The sequence below is a fragment of the Pleurodeles waltl genome, chromosome 8, assembly GCF_031143425.1.
Source record: "Pleurodeles waltl isolate 20211129_DDA chromosome 8, aPleWal1.hap1.20221129, whole genome shotgun sequence".
NCBI lineage: Eukaryota > Metazoa > Chordata > Amphibia > Caudata > Salamandridae > Pleurodeles > Pleurodeles waltl.
In genome coordinates this window covers 52,940,445-52,957,223 of record NC_090447.1, presented here as the reverse complement: position 1 = coordinate 52,957,223, position 16,779 = coordinate 52,940,445, and positions in this window count along the sequence as shown.

The following is a 16,779-nucleotide window of genomic DNA, read 5'->3' as shown; positions in this document are numbered from 1 at the left end:
CATATGCTTATACCTGAAAGCAATATTCATTTAAAATCCAAAATAGAGAAACTCTCTCCTGGTAGTTAGGATATGGCTAAGCCATCCCACTGGTGTGTGGTGTGGCTATGTTTTCTTAATACTCCACTACTAGCTCCTCTGATAATCTAATTACTGGGGCCCCTATCCGGCCGGGGTGGCAGGATGCGGGGATGAGCCTGTTTCTTATCCTAACTGCCATTCCCCCTTTAGAGACCAGTTTGGCTACTCCACCTCCATCCTGCCATTGGCACTGCAGATTGCAGATCTTCTCCCACCAGATGTCCCTTGTCTCTATGCAGGACACTTCACACCTCATTAAGACAGCGTGGCTCAGCCTGGCAAATGCTGTCCAATCAGAGAAGGGCTAATAGAATGCTGAATTTGGGCTCATCAGAAAAGCAATATCTATAACTTATTTTCTGTTACAGTTATAATAAATGTAACAGTGACATGTTGTTGGATTTATTTTAACAATCATTTTGATACTTTGAAGTATTTTTTAGCTCATTCCTATCAATAGTTATGCTTTAATACAGTATTTCCATGTTAGAGTATGGAGTCATTTGGGCTACAATGGGAACAAATAAAATTTGTGTTTTTCCCTCATTATGGTTTATAAAACATATTTTATAATGTCTCTGCTTATAGCTACAAGGCACCTAACCTTGGGGCACCTGGGGGGAACTTATTGGTGACATATGTAAACATAAGGTAGTTTGGGACTTTGGAAGTACCTTTAATCAAAAAAGCAAATTTGCATAATATTTACTTTTTAAAGGCAGCCTGCAAAGCAGGGCTTCCTTCAGATTGACTGCAGGCAGCACATCAGTGGACACATAAGTGCATTAAGTGTACAGGGCCTCTATATCTACATGCCCTACCATAAACTAGGGACCTATAGGAAGGTTCTCATGCCAATTGTAATCACACCTGATTACCATATACTTTTTAAACAGAGCACTGGCCCTGGGTTGGGTTAGCTGAGCCCAGAGCACATTCAGAGTCAGCAACTACCAGTAACAGTAACCAAGCATTTACAGTTTCACATAGGTGAGCCAACGTCCGACATAAGCGCGAAGCAAACATACAAAGGGAAACAGACGTTCACTCGTAGTGAAATGTATCAGCAAAAGTGCATTTATCCATGTACCTGGCAACAGTGTAAATATCCATGGTTGGGTTGATGTCATGTGAAGCGCTTGACTGCTGCCCAGCCAGATCAGGCTGCCTACGAAATAAAGAGAAAAAGTAGTCCAGAAACCACATGGAAAACATGGAGCCTCATTTGTTTTTATTAGTTGATCGGTGCACTCAAGCAGAGCTAAACACCGGAAAAGGCATGACGTATGCATGCCTTTCACTAATGAAATCAAGTGCAGTTTAAAAGGCAAATCCACAAACCAACCAAATTGATGGGCATTACATGGGCGTGGTTAAAAGCCCACAGAGAGATTTCACCTGGGACAGAGCATTTTGCGCACTCAACCCTAAAAATGGGGGTGATCAGGACAAAAAGGATTTCTCACACTAACTACACCTAGAATACTAAACAAGTATATACGTATATATATTTTTTTGCTTTTTTTCCTTAACACAAAACATTAACCCCTACCTAAAAAATCTTAATTATCTATTACCTAACTATGCCTACTGAAAAAATTTACAACTATGAAAAAACAGGGGAGGGTACATTCTAAGAGAGAGTTAGATCTGGGTGGCAATCACTTCAGTGCCTCCTTGCATGTGAGTAATATCTTACATATGCAAGTCTGCTCTTTTTTTCTCTGAGCTATCCTCCTGGCCATTCTCTGTAACTGTCAGATCAGCAACATGTTAAAGGTGAATGGTGCAGCATGTCCGTCCATCTTTTTCCTTGGACCTGCCAGCTGCTGTCCACTTGAGAGTCCAGGTGTGAGCTGTGTGCTACCCTGCGGTTGCATGTCACCCTGAGATCCTGTTGCCCTGGGAGTCTTCTATGACCTGGACCTGGTACCTCATCCCTAAATGTACAGCATGTTTTCCAAAATTTGTCTGACATTGTTATGCCATCATAAGTGACATTCCACACCTACACCAAATCTTGGCATAGATAAAAAAAATTGCAATATGGCTTCAGTACAATGATATTTCCTAATACAATACATCAAACTGACCCAAGTAAGGTCAGTGTAGGTGTACAATATATCAGTTTATTTACAATATAAAAAAATGCATTTCCTTCATGTCAGTGATAGACACTCATTCAGATGTATCAATGGTAAATTCTAGCCATGGCCCAGATACATTTACTTCTGGTGTTGGTCTTGCATCATGGAAAAACCTATGTGAGATGTGTAAATTAGGGGTGAGCAGAGTGCAAGGAGTTGCGATACGAGCAACTCCGCGAAGCTGCAAAAAAACTCTGCCGCTACGTGGAGTTCCGCAAATGGGTGAAGTTCTCTGTGGTGCATGTTCACTTTGAGTGTGAAGTCAAATGCAACGTGACATATGTTATCACATTGGGAATTGCACATGAACTGCACCACATGGTTTGCAAGGGCACGGCCATCTTGTTTTTTCACTCTGTTATGGCGCTGGGACTGTTTTTCCATCCCTTTTTAAACCTTTAAATGCCCCACCCTCCTAATTGACCTACCCCTGATTTTTATTTATTTTCTAAGTCTGGCTTACACTGAATCTATATTTTTACTTTTTAAAACATGTTTTCTGTTTTTTGTGACTTTTTGTATTTTTGTTTCTTTTTCCTATTTCTCCTTCTTTCATTCTCTTTTTCTTCTCTTCATCACCACACCTTACCCATCACTTTGGAAGCTCAAGGTAGCAGCAGCCACCGACATTGTGGGTGGCACAGCCACCAAGGGGTGCAGCCTCACCCCATTTTTAACGAGGAGAAGGTGGCAGGACTCTTTTTTTGTGTGTAGTGCCTCCTCCCCTCCATGCTGACAGCAGGCATCAGGCCTACTTCCGGTTACACCCTACAGGAGCTTGGACTGCTGTGGGGGAGTGTACACTGGCTGGTTTTTTGGCACACTGGGAACCAGCGCACCCAGCAGCAGTTGGTTCACTGTTGGGGGCGACATCATCGACCGGGAAGAGGACCTGCTCGGCCTGCTGGCATTGAGGTGTTGGGGCTTGGTGAGTGTTGGAAATGGCCTTTCTGCAGGGCCATCCCCCACTTTTTGCCTTCCTCCCCCTCTTTTTCTGACCTCATTTGCTGGCTTTAGGGCTCTGTGCACTTTACCACTGCTAATCAGTGCTAAAGTGCATATGCTTTCTCCGTAAAACATGGTGACATTGGCTCATACCCTATTGGCATATTTAATTTACTTGTAAGTCCCTAGTCAAGTGCACTGCATGTGCCCAGGTTCTGTAAATTAAGTGCTACTAGTGTGCTGCAGCACTGGTTGTGCCACCCACATAAGTAGCCCCCTAACCATGCCTGCCTCTGCAGTGACTGTGTGTGCAGTTTCACTGCCACTTCGAATGGCATTTAAAAGTAATTGCCAAGCCTTAAACTACCCTTTTTCTACATATAAGTCACCCCTAAGTTAGGCCCTAGGTAGCCCATAGGGCAGGGTGCTATGTTGGTAAAAGGCAGGATATGAACATGTGTGTTCTATATGTCCTGGTAGTGTAGAACTCCTAACATCATTTTACACTGCTGTGAGGCCAGCGCCTTTCATAGGATAGCATTAGGCCTACCCTCATATACTGTTTGAGTGGTGCATCCTGATCTGAAAGGAGTAGTCAGGTCATATTTAGAATGGCCAGAATGGTCCTTCTGTGCCTTCCAATCCATGTCTGGCTAGGTTTAGTTGACAGCTCCCTTGTGCATTCTCTCAGACAACCCCATACACAGGATGCTTAGTCACACTTGCATACATCTGCATATTGAATGGGTCTTCCTGGGCTGGGAGGGTGGGGGGCCTAATACTCACATGTCAAAGGACAATAGCCTTCCCTCACACAAAGGACTGCCACCCCACCTACTGGGACCCTGGCAGACAGGATGGAACTGAAAGGGGACCTTGTGCACTTCTAAGCCACTCTTTAAAGTCTCCCCTACTTCAAAGGCACATTTGGGTATTAAAGCATGGTCTCTGACCCTACCAACTCAGACAGATCTGAGGTAGACACTCTACTTCATCAAGACACTTCCTGGAGAAGAGAACCTGAGACAGAGCCTGCAACTTGACAAGAAGAACAGCCTGGCTGCCCAAAGGACTCACCTGACTGCTTTCTGAGAAGGACTGCTGACGTGCTGTTTCCCTGCTGCCTTGTTGCTCTCTGGCTGTGCTGAGAAGTGCTTTCCAAGTGCTTGGATAGAGCTTGCCTCCTGTTCCCTGAAGTCTCAGGACCAACAGGACTTCATTCCTGCAAGAAGAAATCCCTGTGCAGTGAAAATCGACGCACAGCCTGCCAGAAACGACTCACCGGCATCGCAGTGAGAAAATCACTGCACCCCGAACCGGAACAACGCAGCCCAGCTTCGCAAAGAGAAGATCGATGCAGCGCCAGCATAGCGACCGGAAATTTGAAGCACAGCCCACTGGATCGACGCACAGCTGAGCCAGAACAACGCAGCCTGACTTCCTGAGAGGAATCGATGCAGTGCAGTAGAACTTTCCACGCAACGCCCACCGGATCGACGCAGCCCCTGTGACTTCATCCTGCCAGCGCCGGATTCCAAACGCATCGTCCCCGGGTCATCTGAAAACCCCGCAACCCGAAGAGGACCCAAGTCCGAGCGCCAGAAATCACTGCAAACCCTTCCTGCATGAAAAATAAACAACACATCGCCGTGTGCGGCCCGAGAAATCGACACACACCTCCCTGTTTTCCACGCAACTCCTCCTCCTCTGCAGTTCCTTGCAGAGATTTTGAACGCAAACCAGGTACTTTGAGCTTGCAAGAGACATTTTTTGCTTTTAAGAGACTAATGACACTTTATATTATTTTTACAGTGATATTTCTAAATATACTTGTTGCAACTTAATCATTCTGATCTGCATTTTTCCTGATAAATATTATATATTTTCTAAACACTATGTGGTGTATTATTGTGCTGTTCTACTGTGTTATTGTATGATTTATTGCACACATACTTTACACATTATCTTTTTCAGTTAAGCCTGACGGCTCAGTGCCAAGCTACCAGAGGGTGGGCAGAGGATATTTTGGATTGTGTGTGACTTACCCTGACTAGAGTGAGAGTCCTTGCTTGGACAACGGGTAACCTGACTGCCAACCAAAAAACCCATTTCTAACAGTGAGAAATATTTATTTATTCATGTATTGTTGTGTGTGTGTGTTGTTCCACAACACAATTTGCTGTGCTGACTGCAACAGGAAGGCGTGCAATGGTTGTTACAGTGGAAAACGTCTCTTGTTTTTTTGTAGGAAGGTATCCCTTTCTGCACAAAAACAATCATCTCCTCAACACAGGCACCCTATCTGTTGTAGATACAGCACATTCCTGTCCTCTCCTTTTGATGAAGGGAAGCTCTACAAGAAGGCTTGTGGTGCTGCCCTGCGTCAAAAGATTGCAAATAATATGGCTTGTAGTTTAGGAAATTTGGAATAAGACTTAGATGTAGGAATTGGGAAAGTAAAAGTAATAGGTTAACTTGAGTTGAGTCCATCATACTAGGCAATCTGATATAGAAAAGTGCAACATCACTGTATTTGACTCTGCTTGTCAAAAAAGTATTTTTTAGGAAATTAAATGTACCACTAATCTTTTATTTTTATCTTCTTTATTTCTTACCTTAGTACCCAAGGGAAAGTACAGGGGAACAGCGTCAGCAGGTCCGGGAGGAGAGGGTGCCAGTACTTCTAGTGCCACCACCAATGCGGATGTTGGCAGATCTGCTGGCCTCAGTAAGTCTTTCTGTTATATTATTTTTATTTCCCTACATTTATTTTTATGTTTCACCTCTCATCCTTTTCAGTAATTTTTCTTTTAGTTGTACTGTGCCTGTCTAATTTTTTTGTACTTTTTTCATTCTACGTAAATTTTGTTAAATTACTGTTATCCCTGCATTTATGCATTTATTTACATGCAACTTTTGTACCTGATTTCCTCCTGTCTGCAGTCTGTATTAGCTTTCTTCTGCTTTGGTACTATTTACTAATTATTAATCTTAGCTTTCCCTTCACCCCCAGTCTTTTCATCCTCCGTCTCCAGATACTGAGTAACTCCATCCCAGTCCCAAACCGAGCAGGGTAAACCTGTGAAGTGCACTGCAGATTAAATGAAGATTAGACCAAAGAGAGAAACAGAACTGGAGTATTTTGTGTCGATTTGTTTTTGGTAACTAAAGTGGCTGGTCTGTTCTGAGGAACCCGAAAAAAGGAGTGGACCCTGCAGGTACATTTTACTAAGTTTGAAAGACCAATCACTTCCAGGAAAAAATGATCACCCATCAGCCCCCAAGCATTGCAAATCCTCAGAAACAAGTTTACAAATTTCTTGAGCTCCCTCCCTCACTGTCAGTCATCACATACATTAGTCATCACTCACAAATTCACAAACACTCAATATATAAACACTCATTCATGCACAAATAGTTTCTTTAGTACTAATAGTAGTTACCTCTTCCAATCCAAGCATGGTGGTTGAACAGTATATCTCCTCTTTGATGATCTTAACGCAACACATTTTAATTTGACATTGGCAATGACAGACATTTGTTTTAATCATAGATCTTCTAGTGCAGCCCTGCTAGATGATGTACAACAAAATAGGATATGCAATGGCACGTGAAGGAGGCAGGCATCATCTTTAATGTCTTGAAGGATATGTAGGGGCTTCTTCACTGCACACGTGTCCAACTCAAATCCGGGCTTATATGTGACTATAAAATGGTGGTGCAGCATAAATCAGACACAAATATAATGTTCCATATTTTTTTGCGAAGAAAGAAAGTTAAAAAGAAGTTTAACAATAAATATTTAAAAAGCACTATGGTGTCACTGGCACCCTGATGGTTCACCCAGAAGATGGTCAGCTAATACACTTGACTCTGACCAATCATCCTTTTCCTCCTCCTGTGGTATTGATGATTACTTTGAGTGAGATGAGGCAAATGTAGGCAACTAGAAGCATGCATTTATTAATCTATTATATTGATGAAGAATGTCAATGGGCCTTATTATGATTGTATATTATTTGACTTTTAATGTTATGATGGCTTGTATATACCTGAGTTTGCTCTTTTAGTGTGACGTATATTCCTAAAGTACATATAGTTTACAATATTTGATCCAACACTTTCATTGTATAACAGTCATTGATATTTCACCAGCCAACAGATATACTGCCATGTGTGAAACAGATAATTGGGATGACAAGATTTGTGTAACAACATTTTGAAATCAATGGAATTAACATATATTACCACCTTGATACACCATTGCAAAAGCACAGATCACATTTTTTTTTTAAAGTTGTTCCTTTGATCTTCACTTTAAAACAAATTTGGACCACATGATTTGTCATTTGGTGACAATGAGTTTACACTATTTGTGATTCTGGCAGCTCACACAGTATGTTAGGACACAACACCCAGCGCTATGTGTTTTTCACGCTTCCGTTTCAGGATCTGTGAGGTAATCACACCAGGGGGCATATTTGGATACATGTTTGAGTGCCATACTAATACTAGGTGCACATCACTCACAATCCAAACACAAACAAAGAGAAGGGTTTTAGGTCATTCATTTCTAAATCCACAAAGGTTTGAAAATTCTGGTTTCCTTACCAATTAGTAGACCATTTGCAGATTTGCCATTCTCAAACCGTTGATTGATGAGACTGGTGCAGAAAATGTAGGGATCATGGTAAGTTCCAGGGTAATCTGCAAGGAGATTTATGAAGAGTCTTGATGGTCCACTATTGCCTGGACATTTATGGAATGAATACGTTTGTGGTTCCTGTAGAGTTGTGAAGTGGCTGCCGAGGGTACAGATTGCACAAGTGTACAATCTGTGCCAACAAGCACATGGGGGAACCCTGTAATATTGGGGAACCATTGCTTGGTATTCAATTGCTGGTGGTTAGTCTTGAGAAGAGATGGTACTATGGGGTCAATTTTATTATGACTTCCAACACAGATGACAGGAACTCAGATAAAGCACCCTGAGAAATGCTTGCCAATCTTTCTGATGTTGTTTAGACGGATCCAAGGGCAACAAATGTAGCACAGACATCAATTTCACATGTGCTGGAATGGCATAGGTCTGTGTAGTTGCTGTCTGAAGACTTGATGCTGCCTTCTCCAGCAATTTCATGAAGGACTCCCTCTTGAATCTGTATTAGAGAATGACCTCCTCCTCCTTTAAGTCAATGAGGGATATGTGTTGGTGGGAAATAAGTTCCAGACTCCGCTGCCATCTTGGTTGTACCTGTGCTACTCCAAGTTGAAGTATAGCAAACTCCAAGGCATAGCTGAGCTTGCCAAAGTGTTCTGTGTTGGTGGATATTTTATACTACATTTTCTATGCCTGGGTTGCTGATGCACGGCAATTTGAATGCATTTCTATCACTGCATTGCAAAATGCGACACTAACACTCAGAGTGGTATGTTGATAAATACCACTGTGCTATGGCTGTGCAGGATTTTGCATGGCAGCGCTTACATTACATATACTAATTCCTGTGTGACACAAAATTCAGTGCACTTTGTGCACAACGCAATTGTGAAAAAGCAATGCATCTGTGCTGATGGACCATTTTTTAAATATGCCTTACTGCTTGCATCGCCTTGCGTTACACTACGTGGCTCAATGCCAGCACAAGCCCTTCATATATCTCCCCCTTACTGGATAGTGCAGTTGGGAGCAGGTTATTACCCAGGTACGTGTTGTCTGTTTGTACAGAGTCCTGCTAATGTGTTCTGTAGAAGGTTGTGTTACTGTTAGGTGCTTTTGAGGCCCCCCCAGGCAGCATGTCTGAGCTGTGTTGTATGTTTGTGCTTTGTTCTGTTCGAAGTGCACAGTTGGAATAGTCTGTGTATCATCACAAGGAAACATGATGACACTATTAGCAACCTAAGGTAAATAGCAGTAATTTACAGTTTACATTTAAATGATGATCAATATTGTATTATGACTAAGTGCTGTCAGTGAGAGGGAAATTTATATTGGCACCATAAAATACTGCTGCTAGTCTATATGCTGGACTCTCACTAAAAGGACAGTGTGAATATGCTGCCATTAAGGAACATGTTACCAGTGTTATTAAGTGTATTGGAAAGCACAAACTTAAAGAAAGATATGTGATAAAAGATAGTTTTGTGGGTTCATGCACTTACTGTATTGATCTGTAGGCCGCATGATATTTCTGGCTGGGTCAACTTATTCTATCGAGATTAGTACTATGGGGCCTGACATCGAATTCACAAAAGGTAAATGTTGTGTTCACTGATGTATTTACTGATGTGCTGATTAGGCTTGGGTGAAGTTCGCGGAGTTGCGCTACGCAGAGCTCCACGAAGTGCCCAAAAATCTCTGCCAAGTCAAATGGAGTTCTGCAAGCGTGGGAGTGCATTAGGTCATGCTGTTCGTGCTGATTTTTAGCGCCAGGTGTGGGTCCCAGCCCGCACGGCTCCCTGCGCAAGAGGGTGCTGCTTCTTTTCAGCTGCTTGAGTTGTTTTTCTACTTGAGTGGCAACTACCTCAGCCATCTCCGACTTCTCACATTGAGAAATATCGCCAGGAGCTGGTCTTGACTAATATTTCAGTTGCTTGCACTCACCAACTCACCTTGATGATCGTGAGCGAGGAAAAAACTCTGATCCGCTCCACTACACTGAGGTTTTTGGAACTCCATGCCCTAAGCAGAGCATGGAGTGGGAAAAGACTCCATGAGCAGAGCGGAGTTCACCGCCCACCCCTAGTGCTGATATAATCCAAAATGTTCTAATGTTACACATTGGCAAATCCTATTCCAAGGACTGGGCTGTTATTTTTGTGTCTAATTTCCCCTTGAAAATTTGGGAACACAATTTATTTCCAGTCCCTACTCTGGAAATGGTAAGAGATGTACTTCTGTCAAGCGTAGGAGATCCCCAGGAAGACAATGAGAAGGTATGTGTCACAAATCCAGGAGGTGGGAGAGTTGTACGGGCCTGGGTTCCTCCACAGTGTACACTATATGCACGTACACATGCAGAAAGTGCACTGCGTTAAAGTAATTAGAAATTGTCAAAATGTTTCTAAATGTACTCGAAGAAGCTGCAACTGTTGCATGTATTAAGTAGTATTCTTGGCATTATTAGTGAATGTCTAATTAGGGTGAACCTGCACTCTTACATAGATGTAAACCTACAAAGGCAGATTTTCAAATACCTGTGCGGATGGGTTCAATAAGCACCACCAAGTTAGGTAATAATACCTGTTTCATAGTTAAGAGAGCAGATGTCTGCGCTGCTCCAGCTTTCCAGTCCCTGAAGAGAGCCAAGCCTGCAAATCCCAGAAAGCGCTAATTAATTAAATGCAAAACTGGTGTCCAGTCACATAGGGCCATCTGTACGAACACTTTTTCCCATAGACACAGAATGGGTAAAAACCTTTGCTACATCTGGCCCATAATCTTGTGATTTTGACACTGTATTCATGCAGCTTCTCCATTTCCATACGCTAGAGAATAGCATGAGAAAGAGAGTGTGTTGCATTTTCCATTACACGATTAAAGTAAATTAATATGCAGTGTTCAAGCGCAGGACCTTGCACTCCCTAAGGCTACTGGCGATGCAAGGGAGACACCGGTACGGGCAGGACTGAGGAAGCTGCCAGTAAGAGAGAGCCCAGGAGACCCTGGTCACATCAAGGTGCCTGGTCGATTCTCTCAAGTCAAGTCAAAGATTTTATTGATTAAGACCCCAACAGGGATTAACAATATTAAATGTGATAAAATTACATTAGATAAAAATACCGGAGAAAAACTGTAGAACCAAGTGCACAGAAATAAAAGAATTTAAAACAATTTCAAAAAGGATTTTAAAAACTTGAATATATTATAACATAAAAATGTATTTCGAGGAGACTTTACACATCTTAGCATTTCATCTGTACTTGTTAAGCTGAGTTTACGTTATAGCGCAAATGTAGAACAATAGTGCGCCGCTAAACTGCAGCGCAGATGTCAAGTATATGCCTTTAGTCCTGGATTCTCCCCAACACAAATCACACAGGGGGTCATTCTGACAAAGTCCCGCCGTCAGAATACCGCTGCGCGGTCAAAAGACCGCCGTGTTAATTCTGAGTTTCCCGCTGGGCTGGCGGGCGACCGCCAGAAGGCTGCCCGCCAGCCCAGCGGGAAACCCCCTTCCATGAGGATGCCGGCTCCGAATGGAGCCGGCGGAGTGGAAGGGGTGCGACGGGTGCAGTTGCACCCGTCGCGATTTTCAGTGTCTGCTGGGCAGACACTGAAAATCTTGGTGGGGCCCTGTTAGGGGGCCCCTGCAGTGCCCATGACATTGGCATGGGCACTGCAGGGCCCCCCAGGGGCCCCACGACACCCGTTACCGCCAGCCAGGTTCTGGCGGTCAAAACCGCCAGAGCCAGGCTGGCGGTAAGGGGGTCGGAATCCCCATGGCGGCGCTGCCTGCAGCGCCACCATGGAGGATTCCCTAGGGCGGCAGGAAACCGGCGGGACACCGCCGGTTTCCCGTTTCTGACCGCGGCTGTACCGCCGCGGTCAGAATGCCCAAGGATGCACTGCCAGCCTGTAGGCGGTGCATCCGCGGTCCCTGGCCCTGGCGGTTTTTACCACCAGGGTCGGAATGACCACCACAGTCCTGTGAAATTATACCTTTTATAGGTATCGAGAGGAAGTACCACTAGCCTGAGTAACAGTAGAGACTGCCTCATGCCATGTTCTAGGTTAAAAGGTAAATACTTTTTTAGATATGTTTTATCTCTATTAGCCAGCAGGGATTTGTTAATTTTTAGCTTGGCTGAGGGGTTAGTACGTCACAAAAGTGACAGATATCCTGTCCGCCATATCATGATATGAATTGGATATAATGGGATTGTAATATGGCAGACAGGATTTACGTCACCTTTGTGAGGGAATATCCCCCTCCGCCAAGATCTAAATCAGGCCCTCGGTCTCGAGACAGATTTTTTTTTAAAGAGCTTAATTTGTGCTGGCGTTCAGGTGGATAAATATTCCATTTTTTATTTGAATTTATTTAAAACCAAAATTAAGTTTGCATTAAAGGTGTTTTTTTCTGATGTTAAAAAGGGTTCCTGCCTTAAGTTGTCTCTAAGTGTGTCTTCTGTTGCATGACACAAGCTATAGGCCCAGAGCACTATATTTGCCATTGCAGAGGCATAGGCACTCGTAAGATCAATTTCAAGGTGCAGAGCTTAAACTGGGACTGATTGGCTTACTGACACCAGTTTATGGAGAATTTTCTCTTCGTGGTGTTACAAAAATGAACATTGCCTTATCGGTGTGTATTCAAGATAATGTATGAGAGTTGGCTGAAATTTTGCGGAATATATTTCTAATAGATACTTAAAATGCCTCTTTCCCATGTTTTATAAAACTAATTAAAATCAGCTGTGTGCCCCTGTCCTTGTTTCTAAATATTTGCAATGGGATTTACTATCAAGACTTTGGCAGAGTACCTGCTAAATGCCTGGCAGAGCATTCATTCTTTAAAAACCAATACATTATTCTTTGTGATATTGATTTTTAAGTATTTTTTGCTGCATACTCGTTCCAGATTTCGCTGTAGGCCTTTGGGGGCATGATCAAATGGAACCACATCATCCCCATGCATTAAAATGTAAAATTATATGATATTAACAGATTAGGTCACAGGCTTTCAGTAATGACCCTGGATTCCAATAGAGTGATTCAGTGGGGGTCCCCGGATTCCAGTATTGGTAGGGTGGGGGTCCACAGAAGTCAAAAGGTTAGGAACCAGTGCTCTACACCACTTAGAAGGATGTAGAGCTATGACTAGTCTGAGTAAGATCTCACAAGCAGTGACTCAAGCAGAGACCACCAGGCAGCATCCTCTGGCTTGATGAGTGCAACAGGCATTCAGAGATGGTAGTACCTGGGCCCGAAGGCTGTGCGGCGCCCTCTGCACGCAATGGGTTTTGTGCTACTAATACATAGGATGGGGACCCATTGTCCTTGCTTGCTTCAGGGCCCATTGGCACATTTCCTTCCCCCACTGGTTCTCTGTCCGCCTGTCTGTGCAGCACACGAAAATGTAAATACCCGGAGAATGCTGGAAAAATCCCCCTCGTCTTCCAGGCCACAGCGCCCACCACAAGGGCCCCCGACAGTGGCCTAAATTTCCTAGTGCACGAAATGACTGACTATTCTTCGGAGTGCTGCGCCTCTCTGGGGCGCTAAGAGTTCTCCCTTTTCACAGAGGTAATGTTCTAATCCTACCTGCACTTTGTCTGCTGGTGGTGCGGGGCCCACCTTGGTGACGACCCTTCAGAAATATGTGACCCTCCACCGCATTCGCCCCAAAAGAGACAGCTCGTGTCACAGTGAAATGTAACTGAATTAAACCAGACTTCTTGTGACCTCACCTCGCTCGCTCTCGTCTGAGATAAGTCACTCACCCAGCCTCGGGGTGGTCTGTGGTTGCCCCCTCTACTGCTCTGGCCCTCTCCAGCCGCGTGCCCTGCAGTCTGGCAGCATTAACCCTCTCCCCACGAGCAGTATTTCTACCCGTGCCTTCCTCCTCTGTGTAAAGTTACTTCTCCACCGGGAGGGAGACAAGATGGTGGCTCATTAACACAAGCGCTTAGTTAATTGGGGAAGGGCAGAACAGCATCTTTGACATTTTAAAACACGTACATCCAGAGGACCAGCTTACGCTCTTGGCGTTACTGATGTACCTCTTGTACTTTGGTGTAACCTGGGATAGTTCATAGTTTGTTTACTAACTCAGCCTTTTCTCTAGTTCGCTGTCTGCATATTTCAAATAGATGAAAGATATTTCATTGCAAATATTTTTTTTCTGCAGCAGCTACTTTGCTGACAAGACGAATCACAAATCACACGCTGTGATGTATTATCAAAGGGGTGCGTGGGAACTGTTGCTCAAATAATGTGGGTTCAGTACCCACAGGCCAGCATCATGTCACCCACAGTAACATCATTGTCGTCTGCTTAGGAAATGGAAACGCTGGACCTCTGCATATGTTACAGATTAATTAGATAGATAGACAGATAGACAGATAGACAGATAGATAGATAGATAGATAGATAGATAGATAGATAGATAGATAGATAGATAGATAGATAGATAGATAGATAGATAGATAGATAGATAGATATTTCTACTGTATTACTAGACACTGTGTGGGAAAAACTGAGTTATGTTGGTGCAGCAAGGGGCAGTGGACCAGCCCATTGAATCATGATAAATTGTGCATTACAGAACCCTCCATGTCTTACTCTTACTTAACTTTTTAGTTTTTTCCTATGACGTTGGCAAATGGGCGTTTTGAGCATGGCAGGAAACTGTGTTTTTTCTTTGAATTTCAAGAGGTTTTGTACCATTATGCTATTCCCAATCCTGCTGCCAATGTACATGTTTGCAGCCACACCTTGCGCCCAAGCATTCATGGGTAGTTAACCATTGCTTTGCATGGTTGTTTGGCACATGCTGCCGGGGTTGGCCATACCCTCTGTGGATGGTTAACATCCACTTTGCACAGTGCTCAGTGGGGGATTGGCCACAGGGGCTGGCCAGGCCCTTCACCCCATCCACAATGGGTGGCCAACCCCAATAATGCATGCCCTTCGCCAGGGCACAGCACAGGGTGGTCCTCTTCTTCTCACAGATGTCCAAGGCAAACCCTTTCTCCCATCCCTGAAAACGGGAGCTGTTATTTTTAGGAGGTGCTTTTCCGTTTATGGGGTTTTGCTTTTTTTTATTAACTAAAAAGGCAAATGGCGCCTTTTAAACTCAAAAAAAAATTATGAAACTTTTGTAAGTACTCTTCAATCGTCTCTTCAATTTTCTTATTCAGTTTCCCACACCAGACATGAACCTTACATGCAATATAACACAAAAACCCTCAGGTATGAGTCATCTCTTGTGAGTTCACCTCAAGATTTGAGGGGCAGCAACTCCTGTGGCATGGGTTGCAGACTGCAACTCTGCTCCACCTCCACTCTGTTCCACACTGGCTTGCAACTTATGCAGTCATTTTCATGCCTAGACATCTCAGCACATATTTATACTTTCTTGTCATTTTTTGATGCAAAATTGTCGCAAACTTACAAAATAGAATTGTATTTTGTAAGTTTGCGCTGCATTTGCATCAAAAAGCTGCACAAATGCAGAGCTAAAAAAGTATAAATATGGGCCCTAGTGTCTTCACATGGTTGAAGTAATAAATGAGAACAGTCACCTGTGGCCTGGGCTGATAATCTGTGCTCACAGAGCTAGATAATCCCCATCTGGGGGTTTCACTTTTTCCCCATTTGGATGGGTGCAGAACTCAAGAAAAACTCAGTCCTTAGATATCTTCTTCATTTTCAGTGCATGTCCGGTGCAGACCACCTGCGCTGCTGATCCTCCTAATTGTCCTGGAACATTTTGATGGATATTGTCTGCAACTCATTCTCCTGGGACTTAAAGATAAGTGCTCAGGTTTCCCGTTCTTTCACATATTGTGCTTCTTCCACTTGTTAGCAAGGAAGTTGCACTTTTTCTTGCTGAACAAAATCACCTCAGTTTGCACCCAATCAGAATCGCACAATCATCTTTAAAATGTTAGAAAAAAATGCACAGGTGTCTCCAGATGTTACAGGAAATTCAGTTGTCGTTATTAGGCAATCTAGGCCTATCACCATGCAACAGGGTCAGTAAAATGAACAGCCTTGGAAAGGAAATTGAACGTTAACCAAGGTGGATGTTTTATGCAGTTAAAGTTAAGGTTTTTGATTTTAAATGGCCCCAATATGTGTTGATGGTCCACTGTTGAGTTTTCAAGACTGTGGATATCTAACATAGTTCAGGGTGAGTTAGCTTGTGCTGCTTAACTGCACAACTGTCCCGTCACTGCCTCATCCTTCCAACCTCAAAACACTGAACCCTGTGCTTCAAGATGGAGGTATTCCTCAACAGCATAATAATGGTGCTTGTGTTAACAAGGCTCTTTTTTTATGTTAGCAGACAATTCCTTCCTCAGACACAAGTTTCCATTTTCCTCCTAAAAAAAGGCAAGAAACCAAAAAAGATAAAAAAAATGCATACTGATCAATACTTCATAATAGTGATTCATCAGTATACTGTCTAGGCTTTACTTCTCCCAGAACCACATATTTATATCTAGTACTCCAGTACCTTCCTATTCATTTATCCTGACATACTATGCCCTCCACCAGTCTATTATCATATTTTTGCATTTAAATTATAACATGCCATAAACTCTGCTTCTATAACAGTTTCTAAAGTAACAGAATCATCTTAACACGCCTTTGCTAACACTCAACAAAATGTTTCACTTAAGAAATAGTAATATCACCACTCAAACATCTCATAGGGCTAAAATATATATACAATAAGGATCATAACAACAGTGGAGTTGGTATGATTACATTCTTGGTTAGTATAAATAAAGAAACAGTACTTCATTTACTGGCAAGTAAATAAAGTTAACCTTTTTAACACAATCTGCAAACCTTGCTCACATCTATCTACATTATAATTAGTACCTCTCAAAAGTTATACAGATATATCTACACCTCCCCAAACAGCCTTTC